This window comes from Papaver somniferum, chromosome 1 (assembly GCF_003573695.1).
Source record: "Papaver somniferum cultivar HN1 chromosome 1, ASM357369v1, whole genome shotgun sequence".
Classification (NCBI taxonomy): Eukaryota; Viridiplantae; Streptophyta; class Magnoliopsida; order Ranunculales; family Papaveraceae; genus Papaver; species Papaver somniferum.
Window position 1 is genome coordinate 103,936,762 of NC_039358.1, and position 14,083 is coordinate 103,950,844.

Below are 14,083 nucleotides of genomic sequence, written 5' to 3' on the forward strand. Positions count from 1 at the left end.
CAATCTCTTAAAATATGACATTTTATTCCCCAAAGAAAACATCGTTTCATACGGTATAAAGATACATGATGATATGGAAAATACTAATGTGAAGAGTTGATGTAGTTTTTCTTGTTAGAGACTAATGTGGGACATGCGATTCTCTTGACCTAGAAGATGAAAAACTTTTTCTTGGTATAGCTACCAATTGCACATCTTGTTTAAGTAATCTGTATAGTGCTTGTCCGTATTAGATTACTCAAGGTGTGTTTTGCATTGGTTAATATTGAAAATATTGTGATGTACTTGGTATCAGTTAACGACCAATTACAGTAATCTGTATGGTCGTTACCCGAAAAATTTCAGTTACAGTAAAATCGTTAGGGTATATGATGATCAAGATAACGACCATATTTCTGGTTTTCATGTTTTTTACCCTAAATTAGAGTCGTTAACATAATATAGAAACCAATGATGATCCTCTATGAACGACCCTTTTATAAACGTCAACGACCCCAAGTGAAAAATCTGTCCCGAAAATTTTCAGAGTCGTCTTGGTATAAACACACAAAATAACGACTCCTTTATGTCCCATGCTAAGAGTCGTCAGGGTATATCATATTATCCTGGCGATTTTTCATAACCTGGAAAAGTTGCAGGTTTGAGTCGTCATTTTTTGTGTCAATATATTGACGACTTTCTAGAGTCGTTGGGGTATACATCCCTCAACATTGACGACTCTTACTCTGTGTTGTGACATACATCCAATCCATGGGAGAATTTAAGATAATCTTACCATCAACACAATCATCTTTGTTGCTTGAACCTTCCCCAACATCATTTCCCCTACTTGAATTACTCACTTCTAAAAATCCTAAATTTTCCTCCAACACCTCCTCTTCTTTTTCTCAACTCAAAAAAAAAAAAATTGATTCTAAAATCTGAGTTTAATCTAACATAATCTAACCACACTAATTAACTTAACTTAATTAAATTTTAATACTAATCATTTAAGGACAGTTTAGCCATTTAAAAATATTTTGGTTAAGGGGTGACTTAATTTGAGTTTTAATGACCTTTTTTGTCCTCTAATGGGAGGCCCCTAATTGTTTTTTGGGGCCCCCAATTAAACTAGGCAAATAAAGTGCATAACAATACTACCCAGTCAATGGCATATGGAAAAGTATTTTTATGGAGGTAATTCGAACCCCAGACGTTTAGCATGCTAAGCGAGCGTTCTACCAAACAAACTACACCCCCATGTGAATATATACCACCAGTACAATCTTTAGTAACAAAATATCATAAGCCTCAAACAGTCCTTTCTTTTTAGTATCAAAAAACGCTGGGATTCAAAGAAGATAAACATGAACAAAGGTTCCAAGTAAACCTACCTTCCTGGCATCTCAAATATACCTATATTCAGGTTTTAAAATGTATTGCAAATTTGTGTTTCATCCTTCTATGGAAGGTTCTGTTAGGATTACCCTGCATTTGTATGCCTATGTGGTTGAGCTGCAAACCTATTGCTTCTATGTACGACACAGTGGGATTCCATTTCTTTCTTTTTCTGGCTGGTAATGGCATCAAACATCAGGATAGAATGGAATAATAAATTGGATAAGAACACTCAAAACTTTGGATCATATACATGTTAACCGGCAAGACCCAAAGGTTTGCCTTAATGAAGGGAAAAGAAGTTCCAAATTGTTGTCGTAATCTTTCGAGCTTAGTTCAATTGGATGGTTTTAGCCTCTTGGATTTGAAGAAGGATCTATTGCTCTTTATTAACATTGAAGGGGAAGGACATTCAGGAGGAATTAGCCAGACCAGAAAAGGGAGTTGAACCATCAAGGGCTAAGTAGCAAAAATTGCTGCCAAGGAATCTACAATAATGCACAACCCACTGAATTAGTTGCATTTCCCTAGAACTCATTACTACATTGTGGCTCGTGCAAAGCAAAGAATTCTTATCCTGGAGAGGAGCTTCATGCATAATGATGAGAATCTTAAAATTCAACTTACCATGTATGATGTATCTCTCTATAAGCTTCCGCTCCCATAAGGAAATGCTGTGTATATAAAAGAAAGGAGAAGAAGCTATGAGTTAGCAATATCTCTCTCCCAAATCAGCGAGTGTTACTGTTATTTATTGAAATAACAATCACACAGTAACCGGGCAAACTCAAGAAGTAATTGTAGCAGCAGAATAGTAAAACACGATAGCTACCACTAAAGGAATTTAGACCAACTATGAAGACTTACTTAATACCTGAGATGAAGCTTGAATTCATAAATTATCAGCCAATCTGTGTACCGTGTCGAAATTCAAGCACGCCAAAGTTTCTGCATGCAATAAGTCCCTCGTATCTTTAAACCATATAACAAGAATGAAGATTCAGAGAGGTAAACGACAATTGTTTTACAAGAGATCACAAGGGGTTATATCTCCTAACAACCCAGTAATCCAGTATCATTCAGAGGTCTAATCCAAGTCAAAGTCTCCTTAGGTAAAAGCTTCATGCAGAAGAAAGAGTCAGTTAGCACCTGAAATGAAGCTTGGATTCGGCAATTATATCAACCTATCTTTGCATTGCGTCGAAATTCATGCACATCGGAGATTCTGCATATAACAAGTCCTATAAATCTTAAAAACCGCTTAAGGACAGAAGATTCAGAGTGGTAAAGGAAATTGTTTTACAAGAACTGTAAGGGGTGATCTCTCTCAATAACTCAGTATCGTTCAGAGAACTACGCCAAGTCAAAGACTTCCCAGGTAAATGCTTCATGCATAGGGAGATGAGGATCATGTTGGTCCAATTATACTCATAGTGGTAAAGACAATAATTTCTTCACACCTGTCTAGACACAATCCAGTTAATTCACATTTTCCTTGAGTAAAACCTTATAGTAATAAGCCAAAATACTCAGAGTTTTCAGCTTATGTGGCACCAACAACGCTAAATCTATAATTAGAGAATAGTGTTGCATATAAAAACTATTCTGGAGGTGCGGGGATTCGAACCCCGGACCTTTCGCATGCTAAGCGAGCTTTCTACCAAATGAACTACACCCCCATGTTGCAAATAAGTATCACTAGCAGACTTTTAGTATTAAATTATTCAAACTTCCAATGTATATGCTTCCAGATAGTTCATATTTCAGAGTTATGTGAAGTAGAGTGTCGTTCACCTTTAACAATAATAATCAAATTGGTTGATACGCTGCAAATAACAGTTAATGACATATGGAGAAGCTTTTTATGGAGGTGATTCGAACCCCGGACATTTTGCATGCTAAAAGAGCGTTCTACCAAACAAACTACACCCCCATGTGAATATATATACCACCAGTACATAGGTTTCCACTTCCTCGAAAATTCTTACTAATCTAGGGAGTAAGTGGGATTCAATAACAACTAACAATTCCTAATTATGCAGAAAGGGTAACATATAAAAGATTGTTTTGGAGGTGCGGGGATTCGAACCCCGGACCTTTCGCATGCTAAGCGAGCGTTCTACCAAATGAACTACACCCCCACGTGAATATACACCTTTAGTACAATCTTTAGTATGAAAAATAAGCTGAGCCTCCAAAGGATATTACTTCAAATCTTCAACAATAATTCTTTGTTCAGCGTTGCATAAAATTATTATGCTACTCATAGACAGAAAAACAGCAATATTATTAGCATTATCCACCTAAGTGCCTTGATCTCCCTCTCTTAAGTATACATATCTCCAGTGTTTTTTCTCTTTTGAACAATGTTTTATAGTATTATCAGAAACCATTATTTAAGAAACTTATTCTCAATTTGAGTTTTTTTGATGTTTTGCGGGTTTATGTGGTTTCTAAGACAATGAAGAACCCATTTGGCATATCTTTTCAACTATCTTTGATGGGTGGCTGTCCTTAAAAGATGAAGTCATGAAGGTAATATGCAGACTAGGAGGAAATGCTGACCTGCTAAGACCAGTGAAGCAGAAGATGGATGACGAAATAATATCATGCTGGCTCCAGTCACAGAAGTAGCATGTGGCTATCTATTATATCTATTAATCTCTAATTCACCAGAAAATGTTATCTAACAACTCTAGAAAACTTCCTACTAACATTCCACATCAGTAAACCTTGAACAGATACAGTAATCAAACTATTAAAGCAATATATGGATAGGTGGACTGTACAAAAGTAGGTTACACAAAAAAAGTTTATTTCTGGAGGTGTGGGGATTCGAACCCCGGACCTTTCGCATGCTAAGCGAGTGTTCTACCAAATGAACTACACCCCTATGTGAACATATACTACTACAAAAACCTTTGGAATTAAAGTAGTCAGGAAATTAAATGGACATATATTTCAATAATTGTCCCTAGTTCAGTGTTACCTGAACTAACAGTGTTTATAGAAGAAAATACCATAATTGTTTGCTCAATTACAATCCGTTGCAGCTCCAAAACTTTATTTCTTACGTCTTGTTTGACAATGTTTCATCACGTAACTAATTGAGTCTCTATCTATCTCCTACTTCTTAGACCCTATCTCTAGTTTTTCAGTTTTCCTTAATAATCTACATTAGTTAAAAACAAAAACGTATTTTTCCACTTCACATGTCGAAAATCGAAGGAATTAACTGAGAAATTATCCATAACACAAGTGCCAAAGCGAATTAAATTGTTTAAGGCCAGCGAGGAAAAAGATTGATGACATAATTCTCTAGAGTCTGTAGTACCTATGTCAAAGTGCAACCCACTAGTTCACATAACTAGAAACTGAATCAAAAACCGAAAAGTGCATTTCCTATAACTGGTTATTATCCAAAACTTCATACAGTTGCAGCGGGTTCTGAGGGGGAAATTCTCACAATCTCAGTGGTCTCATTAATATTAAAAGGTCTATGCTGAACCAAAAGCTTCACGGGTTTCAAATTCATATAACTAGAAACTGATTTAGAACCCAATAAGCACATTTCCTATAACTGGTTACTCCCCAAAAACTTTATACAATTCAGCTGATTATGAGGGGAAAATTCTTTCTCACTCTTGGCCTGATTAATGTTGAAAGGTCCAGTGGGAACAAAGAATTTACCCTACAGATTCTACACGCATATTGGAAATAAAAATCATAATGTTGGGACCAAATTGACTTACCAAATATCTCTCTATAAGCTACCACACCATCAGGAATAGAGCCTTCAAGTTCCTTCTGACGAAAAAAAACCATGCTGCTCCACAAGGCGAAGCAGTCTATGTTTCCGAAAAGCAAGTGTTAAAGAAGTTCAGAAAGCGAACTTTATGAAAGTATGAAACAAAAAACTATCACTAAAAATTGACTACATAATCCCATGGGGTGCAAATTGTACTGTTTTATAAGATTATCATAAAGGCATCTATTTTCCCTTTGGTGATTCCTTGCCAGCTGCCTCAAATGAAACATCTCTATTAAAATTCATCATAGTTCTTCAAGATCTAGACAAAACTAAACCTAATCCATTAACCAAAAAAGTTATGAAAGTTGTACACAAGGAAAAATAGAAAGTGAAAACAAAACAAACTGTCACCCACCCACTAATTTTAAAATGACGTTGAAGCTCATGTAATAGAGTTCTGAATATTATAAGGTCCCCTAAAACGATAATCCTTAGGAGCCAATGAGTTACTGGATGCAGAAAATTTTATGTACTGTCCTTCCAGAGACTTATAAGCAGAAATCTCTCTCTAGATCCCATTGCCATTCATATAAGTGAGCCAAACTGAAGCATCTACCCCATGTAAAAGCTTCATTTGCAACGAAATGAGAATCATTTTAATTCTTATGGCAGTAGAAGTTGTACGTAACTACAGAAGCTTCTACTGAATAAAAAAATGCTTCTTCATACCTCTATAAAAGTTCCTAGTACTAATCCCATGTTTCCTTCCAATAAAACCTTGAACAGATTCAGCAGTCGAATATCAAAAATCTCATGGTTAAGTAAAAACAAGATCGCATAAACAGATCCTAATTACACGATTAAGTTGCATATGAAAAAAGAATCCCCCCCCAGTTTGCATATGAAAAGAAATTTCTGTGTAAGGTTTCAACTTTCAAATCAAATCAAGGCCAACAATAACCTCCTAGTAACAGAGAACTTCAGGAAGCGGAATATCAAGTTCTATCCTTCAAGAGATTATTAGGGAACATCTCTCTATATATTGCATTACTGTTCAAAGCTGTGAGCCCAATTTACCTTCATGCACAATGGAATAGTTTTGGTCCGATTTTACTTGTGGGAGTGGAACTTTCACTTAGCTCTACAAGCCTCCACTTCATAAGTAATGCTTCTTTGTAAGAAAACTATTTGGCAATCTAATCATTTTCTATCACTAGATCAAACAAATATTTTCTAGTTACACCATCTAGGGTGCGTTAAAAAAAATCTGGAGGTGCGGGGATTCGAACCCCGGACCTTTCGCATGCTAAGCGAGTGTTCTACCAAATGAACTACACCCCCATGTGATATATCTCCCCAGTACAATCTTTAACATCAAAATAATCTAAATTTTCAAAACAATATATACTCCACGTTAGATCCTAGTTTAGTGCTGTGTGATATTATCTTGTTGTCCATAGAAAAAATCACCAATGTCATGTGCTCACTAAATCGCATTTCCATATATTTCTGTTTCTCCATCACATCTTCTTCAAGAATGCTTCAATACGTAACTACTACAACTCACTTTCTTTCTCATATCTGAAACATACTCAGCAGGCAAATTTTTCTTAAATAATCACTTCAAGGAAACTCCTGTTTTCTCACGAATATCACACTAGTACAGTCAGAAAGGGAAAAGAAAAACAACATACTAGTAAATTTGGATTATTAGATGTATTGGGGGCTGAACTAAATAACCCATTTGATATTTCCGTCCTTTCTATGTTTGATGGGTCACTCTGAATTTCTAATGATGTGTGACTCGGAAGTTCATGACTTCATCTAACACGAATATTCTTCAGGAACTTCAGTCTAACTTATTTCTACCAGAAAAAAAAAACATACTAGTAAATTTGGATTACTAGATGTATTGGGGGCTGAACTAAATATAACCCATTTGACATTGCCGTCCTTTCTAAGTTTGATGGGTCACTCTGAATTTCTAATGATGTGTGACTCGGAAGTTCATGACTTCATCTAACACGAATATACTAGTCTAACATTCAAACTACAATTTGCAAGAGATCATAAGCAAAAATCCATCTCTTTCACCCTATCAATCATATACTATCGCGACAATGTCAACGTCAACCTCAAATCAAAATTTATTGCCTTAAACAAACCTGTCATGCATAATGAAATGACACTCAAATTGTTGCATCCAGGTGAACTTACCATGTACTCAATATACGTTTCCGGCTACATCAACAAATGATATTCAAGATTCTGACAGCACATCCTCTGTATGTAAAAACGAGTCGAAGAAGTTAACAATTAGACACTAAACCAAACTGTTGAATTTAAAAATAACACATCCTTCACGAACTTAACATATTTATTTCATTTTCGATGAAACACACATCACATGATAACCAAGTTCAGAAAGAGGGGGAAAAAGAAAAGAGGTGTAATCAAGTGAAATCTACGGTAACACCCTGAGAAGCGATTAAACTAACTACTACATAAACAGCCTTCATGAGTTCATGCGAATTGGTTTGTTGGCACTCAAACTAACTATTACCAGATACCGAAGAGGTTTAAGAAAAGCTCATCCAAATGAGAGGTAATAGAGTGAAATCATATAACAATAAACCTAAGAAGCGAAATTTCTATTCATCCTAAGAAGTTCACATCATAGCAAACCATGCTAATCAATCACCAGTTCTGTATAGTACTCCAGTATGATGCAAAATAAACCTTAGGTTGTAAAGGAGGTTGAAATCCGGAAATCTCTTTCTCATTAATTCCTCGGCCTGTTTCTTTTGGTTGGGTTATCTAGTACGAAGATTGTTCTTATGATGAACAAACAAAATTTCTGTATACGGTTTCAACTTTCAAATCAAATCAAGGCCAACAATAACCTCCTAGTAACAGAGAACTTCAGGAAGCGGAATATCAAGTTCTATCCTTCAAGAGATTATTAGGGAACATCTCTCTATATATTGCATTGCCATTCAAAGCTGTGAGCCAAATTGACCTTCATGCACAATGGAATAGGAACAGTTTTGGTCCGATTTTACTTGTGGGAGTGGAACTTTCACTTAGCTCTACAAGCCTCCACTTCATAAGTAATGCTTCTTTGTAAGAAAACTATTTGGCAATCTCATTATTTACTATCACTAGATCAAACAAATATTTCTAGTTAAACCATCTACTTGTGGGAGTGGAACTTTCACTTAGCTCTACAAGCCTCCACTTCATAAGTAATGCTTCTTTGTAAGAAAACTATTTGGCAATCTAATTATTTACTATCACTAGATCAAACAAATATTTCTAGTTAAACCATCTAGGGTGCGTTAATTTCTAGTTAAACCATCTAGGGTGCGTTAAAAAAATCTGGAGGTGCGGGGATTCGAACCCCGGACCTTTCGCATGCTAAGCGAGTGTTCTACCAAATGAACTACACCCCCATGTGATGTATCTCCCTAGTACAATCTTTAACATCAAAATAAACTAGACTTCAAATAATACATACTCCACACGTTATGCTAAGCGAGTGTTCTACCAAATGAACTACACCCCCATGTGATGTATCTCCCTAGTACAATCTTTAACATCAAAATAAACTAGACTTCAAAAAATACATACTCCACATGTTAGATCCTCGTTCAGTGCTATGTGATATTATTTTGTCCATAGAAAAATATCACCAATTTGTCATGTGCATGTATTTCTGTTTCTCCATCATGTATTCTTCAAGAATGCTTCAACACGTAACTACTACAACTCACTTTCTTTCTCATATCTGAAACATACCAAGCAGGCTATTTTTTCTTAAATACTCACTCTTAAATACAGTCAAAAAGAAAAAGAAAAATCATACTAGTAAATTTGGATTATTAGATGTATTGGGGGCTGAACTAAATAACCCATTTGGCATATCCTTTCTTTCTATGTTTGATGGGTCACTCTAAATTTCTAATTATGTGAGACTCAGAAGTTCATGACTTCATCTAATACGAATATTCTTCAGGAACTTCAGTCTAACTTTTTGCTACAAAAATACCACATTCAAACTACAAACATTTTGCAAGAGATTCTAAGCAAAAATCCCTCTCTTTATCCTTTCAATCATACTATCGTTAAAATGTCAACCTCAAATCAGAATTTCTTGCCTGAAACAAAACTGTCATGCATAATGGCATGACAATCGTATTTTTGCATCCAGTTGAACTTACCATGTACCCTATATGTTTCCCTCTGTCAACAAATGATATCCAGTGTTCTAACAGCACAACCTCTGTATGTAAAAACGAGTTGAAGAAGTTAAGACTTGAACAAAAAACCAAACTGTTGCATTTAAAAACAATTGCACTACACATCCTTCACGAATTCACATATTTATGTCATTTTCGATTAGGCAGACATCACATGATAACCAATTTCAGAAAGAAAAAAAAACAAATGAGATGTAATCAAGTGAAATCTACGGTAAAACTCTGAGAAGTGACTTTTTCTTAATCCACATATAATAAGTAAAGATCGTAACAAAGCATACTGACCGAACATCATATCTGCTCGATAAATTCAAGGATTAAAAATAGAAAGAACGAAATCAACTTTTTTTTAATAGTTCCCCATACTTTTGATTAGGTTAACTAATATACTAGGTTTAGTGTAATGAACTACAAACAAAATTTTAATTTTAGATCTCAATGAAAAACTGTAAATCATGGATCTTTAAATTAAATGAGAAGAAAAGCACCTTGAGTATTATCGTTGTTGATCACCAATTATAACCGCATATGCAGTCAAAGGCGAGTGATAGTCTGATCTGATGTGCAGTTGAAGAAAAGATTATTACAAGATCGGGACATAATTAGGGTTTTGTTTTTTTCTTCTTATTTGAGCACTCTTGTTCGGATCGTCGTACCCATACGGGTATATTACACTTTTCTGTTTATACGTAAGGCGGAAAGGGAAACTCAGGGCTAAGGCCCATCTATGGGTTACCCATAATACAATTAGGCCCGAAAAAAAAGAAATTTAAATGTATTCAAAAGCACAAATTAGCATGATTGCGAAAGAAATGTTGATATAAGCTTTGCTATGACTGATACCAATCCATATAAAACAAGTAAACAACATAGTGTTGGTCGTTGGACTTATGGATTGGTACCAGTCCTACCAAAGCTGGTACCAGCCTTTAGCAATCGTGTCAATTAGGTGTTACTATGCGATAAGAACACTCATCCCATTTGTCAAAATCTTTCGTACTCTCCTTCAAGGGAAGAAGTGGCTAAGCGGAGACTAAGCGGCTGAACATATGTCGCTTGAAAAAGATACACTTTGAGTGGATGAAGATATGCCTTTCAAAGACAATTTCACTCTTTTTATTATTAAAACTCTTTAATGCGGATCCATTCAAAATTTTATTACTAAAAAAATCCAAAAAAAAAAGAAAACGGCTAATGTTTAGCTGCAAGGATTTTATTTTTTTAATAACAAAAAAAGGGAGCAACTGATTTTTGGCCGCTTAGTGCGTAAAAAAGTATTTCCCACGATCAAAAAACCCCTCTTTCACCTAGTTTCTCATTGGAGTGTTTTTAACACTGATTTTATAACCCTTACTTTAAAGAGTGCCTATGTAACACCCCGTGTCTTTAGCATGACGCATGCTAAATGATGCGACATGGCCTGAGATGAAACTTCATCCAAAGCTTTCGTTGTGTAGTAAAAGAAATATTGGCCTAGGCCAATGTCGCATCAAATGGTGCATTAGGCTAGTTGGGAGGATGGACTTAAGCAAAGGTAGTGCTAACATACCACATTAGGCAGATGGTTGGCCTATGGTCAATACCGCATCATAATGGTGCAACAGGCCAGATCAGGCTGGCCTTGACAATGTACAACCATCATAGCTAGACGCTAGAGTGGCCTATGGGCCAAAGCCGAAAGCACAACCATCACGACCCTTCATTGGACCTGGCTTAGGAAATGTTCAGCCATCATGGCCGGACATTAGAATTGGCATGTGAGCAAGAACTGAATGTACAACCATCATGGTTGTACATTGCAGTGGGCCGAAGTAATGTATAACCACCATGGCCTGTACTTGGTGAATGTCATTTTCCTCCCCTAATCTAAGTTGTAAAAATGTCTTTAAAACCTGTATAGGGAGGAGTAGTTGGTTGAAGGTGCATATCCGGACCATGCACCAAGTAAGCTTCATAGCTTAGCCTAAAGAGTATAAATGATGATTAGACCTCATTTATAGCTGTGTATCCTTTCCAAGGGAGCATATTAAGCATGAGCATCACTATGCCATGTAGCGGACCAAATATGCATCACTTGGATGTATTTTTCCGGAACGGCCTACACTGACAAGACCATTACCATTATTGCCTGGCCACGACCTTGCAAACGAGTTGGATTAAGTTGTTATCCCTTCGAGGATGAACTACGGTCAGTGCTTGATCCCTTTAGAGTAGGGAAGGGTACATAGGCAGCCGCAATAAGTTGCAACATTGACGGTCTCGCACTTTGTCGCTCATATCATCTAATTGAGAGATGATTGCGGCATATTGGCCTCTCATATCATCTGGCTCGGTATTTGCGATGCAAGAGATGATTGTGGACACACCTGATGAGGCTAGTTGTATTTCATTCCAGGGACGCTCATATTTCCTAGCCATGCACCGATTGCGAGTTGGGCATGGCTAGGAAAGTAAGCTACATTAGTATGCAAGTTAGCGGAGCTTGCATAATCCTAAGGAAAGTATGGCATAAGCATGATTGATTCACACTTGGCACGAACAAGACAAGTACATGCTTCAAGCAATTCATAAGAAAAATAAAGAGGGGGAGTTAGTACGTAATTACCTGTGCGCGAGTTCAAGGCATACACTATGCCTAGGATGGACCCAAAGGCAAGTGATGCATATAAGATGCAATGGTTGTATCCTTTATGGCTTTAAACCCTTAGCAGAACATGGGGTAAGTTGGAACCGTGTGTAAGCTAAGTTAGATGCATCATGCTCGTCGAGCATACTTGTAAAGGAAAATGGACATGCATTTGCCTGGTTTTAAGGCCCGAATTATAGCATCAGAGTGGCGCATCAGAGAAGTTATGACGCGTAATTTTCCGGCCGTCACAGTTGGTATCATAGCAAGTTCCGAGATAACTCTAAGGACTGTGTGGAGTGGAATCATTAGCGGATATCTTCCTTGAATGGAAAATTTAAAGTTGGATAATAGGCCAACTTTTGCGCAGAAGTTGTTTGTTATTGTTATGTCAGTTACTTTGCAAACCGAGTTGAGCTTGTTTAAGTATTGTGAGTTTTCCTAGCCTAAGTGGCACCCCACTTACGAGTGGATATCTGGAAGACTGTTCGGAACAGTAGGCAGACAATGGGATTGATCATCCCCACATGTTGGAAACTAGCCAACGTGTGCGTTATCGGGCCTGCTAGCATCTCACTTACGAGTGCAACCTGGTGTTGATGGTGGATTTTCATTTAAGGCTAAAATTGTAAAAGCAAAAACTATGCGCTAACATACTGCAAAGGATAAAGCCACTGATAAAGTGGAGAATACTTCTTCACTATAAACTAATAGCATTACCAATTAATGCATGACCAGCCTTGTATTTCCTGTACTACTCCATTCTTATTATTGGTGTGGCATGACGACTGAGTGTTGCTCTCAGCAGAGCAACACGAATCTCCAAGCATTAAATAAGGAGGCATGTACGAAATACCCGTACAGGCTATAACTCTCGGAGTGTTATACTAGCCCGATCGAGCATCTGGACTTTCTGTATCAGTCTCAGAAACGATCACGACCATCCAACTTCACCAGCATGATTGGATGGCTTAGATCGAATCCATAACCCTCAAGCAGGTATTGGAATGTTCAACACCGGACCGATGCGGACCCCGCATGGTCGGCCTCCCCAAAAGGGTAGCATGGCTTGCCAATTCTTCCAGCCAAAGCAGCGTGGACGAGAAACCCTAAATTAGTGTTTGCAGCACATTACATGTGTCGCACATCAGTCTCAAACATCCATCTTCGCAGGCATATATGGAGGGTGTAGATGTAGATTCAAAGGGCCCAGAGCATGTCAACACAAACACCGTAGGCCCGCCTACATACATGACCGATCGGTCAGGACCAAACATGGATGGTCGTCCCAATTCGTGCGTCCAAACAAGGCATGACGCACGACTGGCAGAACCCTAATTAGGGTTTTCGATCACGAGCGTCCATTTTCACCTGATCGAACGAAAGGTCTAGGAGTTGATTAAGCAGGTCCAGTAAGTATCAACACGATCACTGTGGGCTCACATATCTCCACACCCGATCGGCCAAGGCATACCATGCCTGGTCGTCTCAATTCGCACGCCCAAACTGGCGTGGTCACACCTCCCAATCACGAACTGATCTCGACCACTCAACTTCACCGGACAAATTGAGTGGCTTAGATCACGTTTTCATGGGACAGTCAGGTATAGGCGTAAACACCAGCCTATCACCTACACACCGAACCAATCAGTCGGGACCGACCAAGATTGGTAGTCTCGAAACGCGTGCCTGAAGAAGGCATGGCGCACGACATTTGTGACACCACACTTCTGTCGTAAATCAATCCTGACCGCTCCTCTTTGTCGGACAAATTGAGCGGTCCAGATTACACTTTTACGGGACAACAAGGTATGTCATGTACATCGGCATGCCGTCTACACACATACCCAATCGGCCATGCCAAAATCGTGTCCCAAGCTTGGATTCGACCAAGCTGAAAAGTGGTGCTTGCGCACCTCTTCCAAAAACCTAATTCCACTAACGGTCGCAGATGAGTGTCTCAAAAATCATCTCGTCCGTCCAACTTCACCGGTTTGGCTATACATCCCTGGTCAGGAGTTAATTGGTCAGTGAGGCGTCGTGGTGATCACCACCCGTCACTCTACCATA

General features: G+C 37.9%; 1 long non-coding RNA gene and 5 other non-coding genes across 12 annotated transcripts; all 6 read right to left on the minus strand.

The window, feature by feature from the left end:
* Window positions 1-1,575: 1,575 nt before the first annotated feature.
* Window positions 1,576-10,028, minus strand: LOC113295748. 7 transcript variants are annotated; one of them, XR_003332911.1, is made up of 8 exons: window positions 9,876-10,028; window positions 9,349-9,410; window positions 7,346-7,411; window positions 5,130-5,225; window positions 2,527-2,602; window positions 2,252-2,325; window positions 2,005-2,051; window positions 1,576-1,865 (listed from the first exon to the last, which is right to left on the minus strand). It is a non-coding gene; the product is annotated as an uncharacterized LOC113295748 (long non-coding RNA). The 7 variants fall into 7 exon arrangements; XR_003332915.1 differs by lacking the exon at window positions 7,346-7,411; XR_003332910.1 differs by lacking the exon at window positions 5,130-5,225.
* On the minus strand, window positions 2,984-3,056 carry TRNAA-AGC. Its single transcript has one exon. It is a non-coding gene; the product is annotated as a tRNA-Ala (tRNA).
* Window positions 3,446-3,518, minus strand: TRNAA-AGC. The gene has a single exon. It is a non-coding gene; the product is annotated as a tRNA-Ala (tRNA).
* TRNAA-AGC lies at window positions 4,198-4,270 on the minus strand. The gene has a single exon. It is a non-coding gene; the product is annotated as a tRNA-Ala (tRNA).
* Window positions 6,397-6,469, minus strand: TRNAA-AGC. Its single transcript has one exon. It is a non-coding gene; the product is annotated as a tRNA-Ala (tRNA).
* TRNAA-AGC lies at window positions 8,508-8,580 on the minus strand. Its single transcript has one exon. It is a non-coding gene; the product is annotated as a tRNA-Ala (tRNA).
* Window positions 10,029-14,083: the final 4,055 nt, after the last annotated feature.